The following is a 14,860-nucleotide window of genomic DNA, read 5'->3' on the forward strand; positions in this document are numbered from 1 at the left end:
TTCTTTAAATGACATCCACTAATCCAATTAGCCATTGGTTCACTATCTAGGGTGGACAACTTAACTGCTCCACTTGGAGATACATATTCAATGATAAACGGTCCGTTTCTCTTTTTCTTAAACTTGGGAATGTGTTGCTTAAGCGAATAGACTAAAACTAAGTCCCCTTTTTTGAAGATTTTTGTAACTAGATGGGAATCAAAAAACTGTTTTTGTTTGCAATTTTGTGCATAGATATGGGCTACAACAATTAGCCTTTTCTCATCAAGCTTTTTCAAATCTTCAAGTCTCTCTAACAATTCATGTCCAATCCACTCAAGATCCTTAGATACCCTTAGTGTCGGCAGTAGAAATTCTATTGGCAATATGGCATCGAGACCATAAACAAGGTTAAAAGGTGTAGCATTTAAAGCTGTTTTGAATGAAACTCTATAAGCCCACAGAGCAGCATGGAGATTCATTTCCCAATCTGTTCGTCCTGAATTAACCACTTTAGTCAATACCGAGCTAAGAATTTTATTCGTATGCTCAGCTTGTCCATTTGCTTGTGGGTGAAGGGAGCTGATTTGTTATGAATGACCATAAATTCATTAAGCAGATAATCAATTACCTCATTGAGGAAACGAGTTCCCCTATCACTAACAATTTCTATTGACAGTCCATATCTTGTGAACGCATACTCATATAAGAATGCGGTTGTGGTTTTGGTATCATTCTTTTGAGTTGCTTTAGCCTCTGTCCCATTGGTCAAATAGTCCGTAGCTACAATGATATATTGAGCTTGCGTTTTATAAGCAGGTGGTTGTATTGGCCCAACAAAGTCTATACCCCATTTTGCAAAAGCTCTAGCCCCCATCATTGGTCTTAAGGGCATGCTATCTACACGGGTTGGCATTTTGCTCGTTGACATGCATCACACCTTCGAACATATTCCTTGGCATCTGCAAAAAGTGTTGGCCACCATATGCCTGCCATTAAGATTGCTCTTGCGGCGGTCTCACTCAAAAAGTGACCTCTAGCTAATCCAGCATGTGCTTGTTCTATAATGGGAATATATTCATCTTCATTTGCACAAAGACGCAAATGTTGATCTTTTCCCTTCAATACAATTGGTTCAGAGCATAGTCTCTTGCTTCAGTTTCAATTGCTCTTTGACGATGTTTACTCATATCCTCAGGAAATGTTCGGTTTGATAAGTGAGTAACTAGATAGTTACTCCACTTCGGAACAGGTGCTTGTTTTTGACATTGAGGACATTGTTTTACAAATGAGTGAACATCCCTCATCATAGTTGGCCAAAATACTCCAAGTCTCAAGATTCGTTGCATAGTTTGGTCTTCCACAAAGTGAAGTCCTACTACGGTAATATGTGCTTGACTTAGGTATGGGTTTTCTCCTCAGGATTAATGCATAAAAGCAATATTCCGTCTCGATTTCTTTTGTACAACCTTCCAGCTAGTAATTGATACATAGCCAATTGTTCAATTAATCCAGTTGTAATAGAAAGTGGTGTTTGTACATCCACTTGAGCTATGGTCATCAATGATACCATGTTTTTTGACCATCGAGGTATCATGTCCACGGAGAACAAATATGCATCTGGTAGATCATCATGTATGTAGAATATCTTATTCCAATCTGGTGTTTTCAATATTGGAGCTAAAGTGAGAGCTTGCTTAAGCTTCATGAAGGATTCTTCACACTCGTCAGTCCATTCAAAGTGTGTAATCAAGCTATACATGGGTTTTGCAATTATAGAGTCCATGTAAATGAACTGTATGTAATATCCACAACTTTCCATGAAAGCTTGGACCCCTTTGACTGTTGTTGGTCTAGGCAAATCAGAAATAACATGAATTTTATCTATATTAGTAGCTATGCTGTTTTTAAACACTATATGTCCAAGATTTTTTCCTTGTCCGCCCATGAATGTGTACTTTTCACAATTTAAGCAAATCCTATAAAGTTTACATTTTTCAAATACCTTTTTGAGGTGTTCAAAATGATCAGCTCGAATTGATGAATGTATACATAAGTCATCCCTATATACTTCCAAGAATTCCGAAGCTATCCTTTAAAAGCATGGCTCATCAATCTTTGGAAGGTGGTAGGAGCATTAGTTAACCCAAAAGGCATTACCCAATAGGCAAAAATACCCCAATTAGTTGCAAAGGCAGTTTTATGCTGATCTTTGGGTCAACCAAAAGTTGATTGTATCCCGAAAAGCCATCTAAAATGCTGTAAGCCTCTTTTCTTGCAACTCGTTCTAAAACATGCTCAATGACTGGAAGAGGAAAGTTGTCTCTAATGGTAGCTGCATTCACTTTCTTGAGATTGACACACACCCTTAATTTTCCATTTTTCTTATGTACTATCATGATTGGAGACACCCAATTCATTCAATTTCATAAATGAATTTAGCTTCCTTTAGCTTTTCTATCTCTTCTTTGATCTTCCTGGCAAATGTCTCGTTTTTAAGTAGCCTTTGTCTGCTTAGTTTTGCATCATCTCTCATCGGTATGGTATGTTGACAACTTTCTGGATCAACACCCTTGAGATCCTTATAAGACCAAGCAAAGATATCTCGGTATTCTTTCAATAAGCTTAACAAAAGCTCTTCTTCTTCTTCTGTCAGGTCATTTGCAATGTAGGCAGGTCTAGGCTCTTCTCCTGATTTGGCCAGATCTATCCTTTTTGCATTTTTAGGTCCTTCGTAGGACTCGCCCTGTTTTTGTAGCTCCCAAACAGGTTGTTTGACTTTGATTTTTCGGTCTTGGAGAGTATATTTCTTGTAATGGGATGGAACACTCATTATGTCTTTACCATCCTCCTCAGTGGTTTCCATTTCAGGTGTATATATTTCCTTTAGAGATTTTTTCAACTCTTGATATTTCTTTCTCCGTTCAACTCGTGTCATGGTTGAATTCTTGTCCTGGTGTTTAGGTTTTTCTTGAGTTTCCTTTCTCGTTTTTCTCAAAGTTTGTGATATTTTCTGATTTTCGTTTAAAGGATACCTACCAGTAATTTTGTGCTTAACACAATCATGTGCATCTATCTGCATCAGAAACTGTGTTCTACTGGAGATTGATGGCATAGGTCTAGCCTTCAAGTTTCTCGTGTCTCTTTTTCTTCTATACCATTTTTGTCTTCTTGGTTTCTGGTTTGGAATGTCAAAAAACGTCTCCTTCCCTCCTTTCATGAGTAGTTTAGCTCTCACATGTTCTTTTTCTGACCCCGAATCATTTGAAGTAGTTGAATGTTCTTCTAACTCATCTGTTGCATCATAGTAGAGGTCTGAAAAGACTTGTTGAGCTTTCATCAAGTCCTTGGACTCTTGAAGTTTGTTTTCAATGTGAAGGGTTGAAATCATTTGGATGGGAATTATATCATAGCCGTCCTCATTGCAAAATTGAGTAAGCGTAGACGTATTTACACATACATCCACTGTTGCTAAGATTTGAGTCGACGCAAATGGCTCAAACAAATGTTCTGGAAATGATTCAGGTACATAGGCTTCATTTGTGCAATCTCTTTCTAAGATACATTCTTCTCGTTTTAAGCTTCCGTTTTCTGAGGCTCCGCACATCCAAATAGGTGTGTCTTTGTTCAACCAAGATGGAAGCTTAGTTGCAGCCGAAGAGACTGAATCAAATTCCTGTATGGATGTTTTTATGACATCTCTATAAGTGTGATCTTTTAGATTAACCCTTGTTATTGATCCCACTTGCTTCAAGTACAGATAATTGTTTACCCAATCCTAGATGAGCTGTACTTGTCGCATGAAAGGTCTTCCCAAGATGATTTCATAATTGAGTTTCTTTCCAAAGTCCACTATGGAAAAAGTGTGTTGATATTCAATCCCATAGGAATTAACTATCACTTTTTCAAGCAGTCCTCAGGGTCTTTTGATGTGTCCATCGGCCAATTGCAATTTCATTCGAGTTTGTCTAATGGCTGGTTGTCCCCAAGATTCCCATACTGCTTTTGTGGCTATGGATATGTCTGCCCCACTACCCAGTATTGCCATGGTTTTGATATCATTATATCTCAGTGGAAGGGTTGTGTTTCCTTCTTCCCCTTCGTAGTATTCTCCAGCTTTGTTCATTGGAACATATAGAATCTCTTTGTTATCCAGTTTGTGTTTCAATTTTCCCAAATTCTTTGCGATTAGCCTTGTTATCCCCACCTTCTCTAGAGTTTTCTGTAGATCATTCCATAAACATGGTGTGATCTTTAACAGTTCTCTTAAAGTAAGACTGCATTGAATGGGTGTAGACATGATTGATTGAAGGTTGTCTAGTTCTGGGGTTTGTTCCACTCTTTTTATCTGAATGGTTTTACACACTATGGATTCATCTTTGTTATCTCCCAAGTAAGAGGGTAGTGTTTTCAAAGTCAATGGTTTAAACATTCTTGAAGCTTCAGATCCGCAATCCCCATACAAGGACTGTACATCCATGTCCATATCAGGAGGTAGGTTGTCTAACCAAACATCCTCTATAGGAGCTGACTTCAAAGTTAGGCTCCCATCATTAATCTCTCTAACTTTTTCCCATAAGTGTCTTGGCCAGTCTCCTTCTATGAATGGAATTCTGTCTAAGGCATCTTCGCTGTCTGGCACTATAAGTTCTGGCTCTTTCGTTTCAAGGTGGGATTCTACCACCACTTTGGATTTGCCTTTATTGGTTTCTACCACAAGCTCCTCAGGTTTTTCCATACTCTCAAGCTTGAGTTTTTGTTTTTCCAGTACCTCTTGAGTAATTCTTACCAAATTTTGATAAGCTTCAAGCTTAGTTGCTTCCATGTCTGGAGAAGGATAGTTTTTCCATTTGTTTTTCATGTTTTGGCCTGCTTTAAGTTCCGCTTGGTAAGCTTCCAAGGCTACATTAATTGGCTCAAAAATTTTGTCTACCAAAATTGATCCTCCAGATTTCACGGTGGTTTCCTTGATTTTGCTTCCAGTTTCTTTCACTTTTTCCTAGAATACTCTCTTTGCTTTCTCCTTGATTTCAGCCAGTTGTTTCTGTTTTCTCATCTCATACCTTTTGCTTCTGCTTCTTTTGGCCTTTTATGAGGAAATTTTAGTATTCTCTGAATCATCAGAGGAGTTATGTTTCTTTTTCTTAGCCTGGGCTCTGGTGATTACCTTGATTGGAACAATCGGTTGATTGTTCCAATCAACCGATCATCAGAGGAGTTATGTTTCTTTTTCTTAGCCTGGGCTCTGGTGATTACTTTAATTGGAACAATCGGTTCACTCTCATATGAGTTACTAGGTATCTATTGAACTACGTTCAGTACGGTTGTACCCTTGTTTAAAGGATTTTTTGGACAATCTTCAAGGAAGTGTCCTCCCTTTTTGCAACATTGTATGCAATAAGCTTCAACTGGCTTAAAGTTCTTGTCAGGCTCTGGGCATTCATTTTTCCAATGAACATCTGCACCACAGTTGTGATAGTTTCCAGTTCTTGGCTTAATCATGTGTCTTACCATTGGAGGTCTAACACTTTGATTAGCTACATAATACATCGGGTGCAAGCTCTGGTGTAGTATAAGTCACAGGTTCTTCCATTGGTGGTGGATGTGAATTATACCAATCTCCTTCTACCATTACTGTAGATGGACTATGCTCAACATAGGGTGTAACATGCACTAGTGCTTGTTCATCTATGATTCCCTTTGAATGCATGTACTTTACAAGCACTGCATTATGCCCAGGACATGGAGGTTATTGACCTAGCACGGGTTGAGGTCTTTCCATACCCATTGGTGGTGTTTGAGCTGGGGCCATATTAGGCTGATATCTGTACATGGGTTGTCCTTGTGGCCTCATAGGCACGTATTGAACATTCCCATCATACTTTGGCGAGTAGTAGCATTCATTGGTCTCATGGTTGGTCCATTTACCCTCGATTGCACACCATATATGTGGCCTAATTGGTTGTCCTTGTTGAGGTATCCCTTGCCCTGGTCCACTCATAGGTGCTTTTTGCATGTTATTCATCATTTAATTCATCCTTTTGAGCATGTCTTCTATGGTTGTAAGCGGAGCTGCAACAGCTGTTCCCACTTGTGCTGGTTTGGTGGATGTTGTTTTTTCACTTTGGTTATCCTTACGAATATCTTCTTCATTGAAAATATCACAATTGTCTCCTAAGTCAATAGCATCTGTGACACAATCTTCTAGGATCATATGCTTCTTGCTATTTAATATAGCATGAAGTTCTTTGTTTAGCAGTCCCTCTAGAAACAATGATACTAGTCTTTCTTCTACATGTATCTCTAGCTTTGGGACATCTTGCAATGTATTGCTTCATTCTAGTTGCACAATCCCTAACAGACTCACCTTGTTTCTGCTTGAAGCTATAGATTTGAGCTACCGTATTGTGTTTGATACCGTTTTGGAACATGCAGCTACAAATCCTTGAGCTAGCATATTCAAGTCCATGATCAACCTTGGTGGAATGTTTTGGAACCATGTCAGTGCTTTTCCTTCTAATGTCATTCCAAATCCCTCGAATTGAGTAACAAAATCAAATATGCGTTCTGCTCTTAGCACTTGTTTAAAGCTTGCTAAGTGGTCAAATGGATCCCCAGATCCACTATATTTTTTGACTCATTTTTAAAAATCAGCTGGTCTGACACGTCTATTTGGTTCAACTCTCGGTCTCCTCGCAGTTGGTCCTGTTCCAAGTCCTTCAAACCAACCTGTTGGAAATAGTGACTCATGTAGCCATGGACTAGCTTTAGTGTCACCCAGTTTTCTTTGTGATGAGGTGGTTTCTGGTTTTTTAACATTACTCTCAAAAGATCTCTCACGGAGTTCTTCTCTGGGAATAGTTTCTGGTACTTGGTCCAATATCCAATCCCTTATGGAGTACCCTTGATATTCGGTTTGTTCCACCTCCTCAAGAGTCATCATAACAAAGTTATTGTTATAACAATCCCTAAACAGATAGGTTGGTAGATCTGTTGAACACTTATCTCTGATTTTGAAGATATAGATGATCTTCATGGGTGTTAGTAGCTATCTTGATTTGGTATGAGAAGTCCATAGGAGATCTTTGATGTTTCTATCCTCCCAACAATAGACTCCGATCCTAGTATTATTCGTACTAAGCCGTTTCAAAGGCTTCAAATCAACTTGATCGTATCCCTTGAATTCTAAAGTTGGTGGTCCTTCTTTGTTGCCATATATGGAATTATGGTGTTTACTTCTAAACCCCATTTGTCTATCACGTCAGGGTTTTCAACTTGTAAATATTGAGTTCCGTTTCTATCTATGTACATTTTTCCTTGTTTGTTTGCCCTGATTTCCTCTTCAAACTCTGTGCCATGGTCATCAATGCGAATAGCATACTCTTCATTAGGATCCAGGTAAATCTGAGCTCCATGGCGATTAGTCTTATAAAAGGAGAGTATGTGCTTATGTCGCACTATCGTTCTGGTTTTTGAATGAGTTGAATAGGAAGACATTTCAGATGTTGATTCTGAAAAAGTGTCTGAGACTTCTTCCAAGATAGTGTGCAAGTGATCGCCTTGATTCACACTCTCTTCGGTGGATACTCTAATAGGAGTCTCTCCAAATATGCCTTGAGTTACTAGTATACGACCAGATCTAAAGTTCATATAGACTTGTGAAGCCCTGGATAGAGTACTTAACGTTGGATTGACTTGTTTGCAACTTTTGTCAAGATTTCAATTCCTTGTCTGCAACCTGATTCCTGTATCAATTTTGATCAAGTTAGCTATTCTTTCACAAAGATTGTACAATTGTTGTTAACTATTGTGACTGGTCTATGTGTATCATTTCAAATTGAGCTAAGTGAGTCAGCAATTGAGACTTTCAAATTCTACTTTTGCAAAAAGCCAAAGGACTAATCTGCAACCTGGAAACTGAGTGAACATGTACCAATTTGGATCCGATTGAACCCAAAATTGCCCGGTGACCTTGTATTATGTTGATCTAACACTGTATAAACTCAAAAGTCAAAAAGTTTGTCCCAGTGTATCAGTAGTAAATAATCACGATTATTTACTTTCCTCAGTTTTTTGCACTTTTTGGCTTGATTTGCCAAGTATGCAACTTGTTAAGGTCTCTGGACAAGTTTCACTAAGTTTGAACAAAATTTATTCAAGTTATCATTTGTTTCGTGTCCGCAGACTCGGTTTTTCAAAATCTGGCCTAAGTTTCACTTTTGTGATCCATTTTTCACCAAAATTGATTTGTGTGGTCTACTTGGTATGCTTGACCTTGTGGCATACTCAAATGTGCAAAAATATCCAATTTTGTAGCAGATATAAATAATCACGATAATCTACTCCTGTTATTTTTGTGCACTTTTTTGCAACAATCTTGACACAGATCTGTTAAGCATCTTAACTTAAGCTACCTAGCCAAGTTTTATCAAGTTTGGATAATTTTTGTTCAAATGGTCAACAGTTTTGTATCTGCAGACCGACTTTGCAAATTTAGCCACAATTCTCAATCCAATGATCCAAATCTTACCAAATTTGATTTGTGGGCTTATTATAAAATGCTAAAACTAGTGGTATGCTGACTTGGTCAAAAAAGTTGAAAAATGGGATAAAAGTAAATAATCGTGATTATTTACATATGGTAAATTTTTGCATCTTTTTGATCAAATGAGCATGTAGTCTTGTTTATTACATCCATATAAGCCTATAAGTCAAGTTTAACTTGGTTTGAACAAAAGTTTTTCAATTTACACTCAAGTTCTTGAAAGTTAGTATAGAATTTAGTTTTTACCAAGTTTTTGGTCAGTTTAGTGATCCAAATTCTATGGGCCTTTACAAAAGATGTTTGTACACATGCATAGAGTCTCTGGTATCAACCTTGGTCAGTTTAGAGCTGAAAGTAAATAATCATGATTATTTACTTTATGCCTAAAATGAACACTTTTTTCAACTTTTTCCTTGGACAGTCTATTCATGAGCTATTTTAAGCCTCTGAGTCAAGTCAAAACTTAATTCAGCCTAAAATGTTAAGAAAAAATAAATAATATGAGTTTTACCTCAATGCGTCCTTGACCTTACCCACTGGTTTATACAACTTTTAAAGCATACTCTCCAGTCGGACTCAGCGGTTGACAGCCTTCTAGTGCTATTTCTAGCCGTAGACCTGAAATTCTACAACTTCACATTACAACTCACAATTGATGCTTTTGGAGAGAGTAATGTTCTCAATTCCACCACAGATTCTACTTACCTATTCCTAGGTTATACTACAATGGGGTTGTGGAAAGTGTCCACAAACACTCATTTTTTTTGTTTTTTATAGTTTCGTGAGCCTTGATCTCAAGACTTGTCTTGTCCATCAATCATTCTCAAAATCCTAATCTACTTCTACAATCCTACAATCCTAAAAGGTACTTAACAAGTACAACCTACTTCCAAGCTACCTCTACACAGCAAAGACGACAATCTTAAGCTATGCGGTTTAAAAAGAAAGTTTTGACTCTAGGAGATCCTCGAGGAAGTTAAAGAATAACTTCACAAGATGCTCATGTTTTTTCCTAGTTTAGGTCTCTTCGATCCCCGGCAGCGGTGCCAAACGACATCCAAACGTAACGAAACTTCTAGGACATGTTTATAAGACCTAAGCACACATGCTTATGGTCTCAAATCTCACTTTAAGTCAAGTGCAAAAATCGCGATTATTAACAGCAATGAGCTTTTGACCTAGTCGTTTTTGACCCAAAATGTATCTAAATGCTTAGCAATGATGCCCCAATATCCCGCCTATACTTAGTTTTTTACTTTTAATCTTAAATTCCTACTTATGATGAAATTAGGCCACGGGTCGACGACGCCAAAAGCTACGAAATACCATGAAATGCTTACGTCAATGCGTAGAGATCTTACCTGCCGTTGCAATGCAACAGACGCAACTACAATGTGACAACCGGGGAGGGAGTAGAAAGCGCGAGAAGGAGAGAAGTGAGCGCCGTTAGCTCACTCTGTGTTTCTATTATTCAAAACTTATGAAAACTTACAAAAATTGGTTTTTATACCGTAGCCAAGGTTTTTGGTGGTCAAAACTAATATTCTGGGAGCTCTAACTAAAGATAGGTTGATACAATCTGGAAGCTTATAGCCCCGGCTCATCAATCATGTAATGGTCCCACGATTTGTGAGAACTTTTCTATGAAGCATCTATAATATGCACACATACCTATGAAGCTTCTTAGTTCATGTAATTCCTTGGATTAGGCCATCCTTCTATTACTTCTAGCTTTGATGGATCCATTTGGATGCCATCTTAAGAGATAATGTGACCTAAATACTGAATCCCTTGTAAGAAAACTCACATTTTTTCCGATTAATATAGAGTTTATTCTCTCATAAGACTTGAAATATTACCTGGAGATGTTGCTTGTGTTTGTCTAGTGAATTAGAGTAGATGATTATATAATCAAAGAACACTCCAGTAAAGGTTCAGTGAGGCCTGAATAGCTTCTCCATCAAGCAGTTAAATGTGGTTGGTGCATTAGTCAAGCCAAAAGGCATGACAATGTATTCGTAAAGACCAAACATAGTGCAAAATGCGGTCTTTACAATGTCTTGATGAACTATCCTTATTTGATGGTAGCCACTTTATAGGTCAATCCTACTAAAGTAGGTCAACCCTTGCAATTTTTCAAATAGGTCTTCTACCCGTGGAATGGGAAACCTATTCTTGATAGTGATCCTATTTAGTGCTCTATAGTTGACACACATACGATATGTGCCATCTTTCTTTTGCACTAATAACACGGGTGAACAAAATGGAGATGAGCTAGGCCTAACCATGCCCTTCTCAACTAACGCATGCACTTGCCGCATAATCTCCTCTTGTTGAGCTTGAGAAACTCTATAAGGAGGTTTATTAGGCGGTGGACTTCCTGGAAGAAGTTCAATTGCATGGTCATCATTGCCTTGTTTAGGAGGTAGTTCACAGGGGATGTCGTCAATAGAAACATCTTGAAATCCCTTCAGAAAATTGGATAACTCTAATTCCTTGTGATTGTTTATATTTTCTTTTGCTAAAGCATTAGGTTCATTTTGAGAATCTTTAAGAAAAATCATGTACATGGAAATAGAGCTCTTTATTGATTTATTGAAAGCTTGCGTATATACAATGGGTATGGTGTTACCCAACTCTTTGGCATCTATGTACATATCTTTTTCCCTGAACCTAAAGTAGATTTGCCTTTCAGGGAATTTAACATTGGCAGTCATGCAATCAAACCATGGTGTCCCTAGGATTACATCCTCGTGCTTGAGAGGAGAGATAAAGAAGTCCTCTTTGTCCACATAGCTTTGAACATGGAGCCTCAATTTCCCAATTAAGGGAGTGACTGAAGCTTCTTGCCCCTTGAAAGCTCCATCGGCGGGTAGGACATCTCCCATCTCATAGGCTTGGATCCCTAGCTTGGTGGCAACTCTATGGATATGAAATTGTGAGTAGAACCAGGGTCAAAGAGAATAAAATCATCATGTTCTCTTACCTTTTCCCAAGCATGGCATAGAGGAGATCCTTTGTGGTGAGCATCCTCTTCTTGGATTTAAACCAAGGTAGCTCTAGGAGGCTCATTTCGTGTATTCTTGTGGGGGCAATCATGATAGGCATGCCCTTGCTCCCCGCACTTGAAACAGCGGTTATCTTTACGATAACACTCAAGCTCTTCAGGAGAGAGTTTATTTTTGCCTTTATAAATTCCCTTCTCCTTAGCTTTGTTGTTGTTGGTGTTGCCTAGACTTTTGGACAGTGTCCTTCCCCTTAGGCTCATTATTACAGTCCTTGTTCTCCGTGGGCTTAATATTTCTCTTAGTCCTTGTTGGAAATTGATTTGTGAAGCCACCATGGTATGGTGTATGACTGCAAATATGGTGCATGACCTTTGGGAGTTGCCATACTCCATCATATCTTCAGCTAGACCTACACAAAATTGTTGTTTTTGCTCTCCAAAATTTATCTTTTTGAAGACAATGGCTTTGAGATGTAAGTCCCAAAACTTATCTACATATTTATGAATAGATTCATAGAGAGAGAGCTTCAGCTTCGCCATTCGGTGAGTACTGTGTCTTTGGCATCGGTGGCCAAAAATTGCTTCATGATGGAAGCTCTTAAAGCTTTCCATGTTTGTAGAGCTTCACTGTTTGCCCGTAGGCTAGACCACCATTGCTTGACGGACTTTTGAAAATGCATAGCTACATGGTGTAGCTTAGAGGACTCCGTGAAGCCCTCATCTCCAAACGCCGCATCGAATTGTTGAATGAAGGCCAAGACTTTGTCCGTAGCACTAAAGGTGCCATTGTAGGTAAGGAAAGAGATGTTCTTTCCTCCCTCTTTGAACTTTTTGAGCTTGGACGACCTCTTCCATGTGGCATAGGATTTCCTATGACCTCTTCTTTTTGGTGATTCAAAAGTTGCACCATCACTTTCTTCAGAAGAGGAAGAATTTGAGGAGGATGGAGAAGAAGGTGACCTCTTTCTTGCCTTTTTCTTTTGTTCCTCCTTGTCTGCACCATCACTTTCTTCATAAGAGGAAGAGGTGGAAGAAGATGGAGAAGAGGGTGACCTCTTCTCTGACCTCTTTCTCGCCTTTTTTTTCTCTTGTTTTCTGTCATCCCTCTTTGAATTATGGTGTGGAGAAGCGTGCGATGCTCTTCTCCGTTTAGGGGGTGTTGGAGAGCGTTTTGCCATCCATCTTCGTGGAGCCATCTCTGCCAAGGTGGCAAGAGACTCACTTCTTTCTCGTTCGTTCGGTGGCGGCTCTACCATTGAAACTTGAGTTCTCCTTTGGGAAGGAGATGCATCGTCAAGTATAGTAGATTTTTTAGCCCTTCGTACGGATCCTCTTCTTCTTCCCTTATCGGAGAGAGGCCTCTTTTGGAAGTCTCACAAGGAGGCTTCCTAGGTACTCTCTCTTCTTGGTGGGGAGTTTGGAGAATCCCATGAGCATGTGCTACCGTTGCACTTCACTTTGGAGGGATGGATTGCCCATGGCTTGTTGAAGCCTTGAAACAAGGTAGTTAACAAGCATAGGTCCATCATTAGTAGCTTGCTCATTAGCAAAATCAAAGCTATCAACATTAATTTCACTCTCTTTACTATTTTCAGCCATTCTAACAACTTTTAAGTGTAACTTTTTTTTAGGTGTACTTTGGCACTTCAAGCCCTAGTTGCTACTCCTCTTTACCCCTTTATAAAAGCACTTAAGCTCATGTACCCCTAGCTCGAATATCATTAATTGCAAGGAATAGAAGAGAGGGTCTTTCAACACCAAAACAGTGTAACCGGCTCCTGCCAAGCTTCTAAGATCTCAATAGTGGTTAAGCCGTAGGCAAGCTCCATAGGACTCCACATTAAGACCATAGCTCTCGACGGTGATTCCCCGTTATCTGCACAAAGTAGGCTCACTGCAAGGCTGAAAAATCCTTATTCTACTTACTCAATTGCAATTAATAATACCAACCATTTATAGTTAGCTTGAGGACCTATCTTCTTGAGCAAGAAAGAGAAACCTTGTGCTCTGATACCAATGTAATTATTTAATGGTCTAGTAACTTGTGTGTAGCGGAAAATAGCATAGAAACAGTGAGCATTTCATTAGAATAGATTCCTAATGAGCATAGCACGAGTGCTTGGATGGAGAGAGCAAGAAAAATCATAACACCTAGTTAGATAGGAATGAACAATACTTCAAAAATAGAGAGAAATTAAGCTATTGACAACAGTTGAGGACCGGATTTACATGGAGCCGGTCCCCCCTCCAAACGGCTTTGTATTATAGGTTTCCCCCATCAAGGGAGACATTTTACAATACAATACTTTGTGTTCCTTCAATAACTTGATTGTGCAATGAAGATGGAAGCTTCAAGCACCAAGCTCACACTTATAAAACACAACCTCAATTCCCTCATGGTCTCAGACCCAAGACCTCACACACCTTTGAAGATGGTGAGAGCTAGCGGGGTATGAGAGTAGATCGATAGGAAGAAGGAGTATTCTTACGAGAAAGAAGTATATCTCCTCACATAATCACTCATAATAGCTCAGTAATCAACATGGTAGAGGAGATGAGCATGCATTGGACCTTGGCTCTTGGTTGGATTTGCATCACAAAGCCAAGAGTTGTTGGTGTAGGCCTCCTTCTCACACGCTTGGAGTAGATGATGAGCTTTCCATTAAAGCTTGAGAAGGAGATAGTCTCCTTTACTCCACACATGAGATTGTGTGAATGTGTGTGTGATAATGCCTTGCCAAAATCAGTCCCCCTCTCTCTCTTGGTCGACCCCTCTTGATTTTTACTCATGTTGGCATCCTATTGGACCCTGCAAAGCTTAGCCAATGATAATTAAGAAGAATAAGTAATAGCCTTGTGACATGTGGCCCCCTTTCCCCTTTTGTGAGAGCTTTAGGTATTTAATTAATGCAATTAAACTCTCATTGGACCCCTTAGCCTTTTGACCAATAGGAATCATCCAAGCCATTGGGCTATTGAATGCTCATTGGAGCCCTTGGGAGACTGTCCAATAGTCTTCTAGAGAGCTTAATTTCTATTGTTTCTTTTATCAAGTGCTTTTAAATGATTTAAACTAAATGTACTCTAGCCTAATTTTCATTGGTCCACGTCTATGGCCATCCAATAGGATTTGAATGCACCTTGGGGGCAATTGGGCTAGGGAGTTGACATGTGTTCCCTATTCCCTTTGTGTAAAGGGAGCTTGCTTGAGTGTGTGTGTTGTGTTTCCCTCTCATCCCCTACTAAAAAGGCTTGCCCCCTCCAAGATAGGGATGTGGGAAGACTTTTGAGTCTTTCCACAAGCATCCAATATTTCCTAGGTTTTGACC

This window comes from Adiantum capillus-veneris, chromosome 28 (assembly GCF_014529385.1).
Source record: "Adiantum capillus-veneris isolate H3 chromosome 28, ASM1452938v2, whole genome shotgun sequence".
In the NCBI taxonomy this organism is placed as follows: Eukaryota; Viridiplantae; Streptophyta; class Polypodiopsida; order Polypodiales; family Pteridaceae; genus Adiantum; species Adiantum capillus-veneris.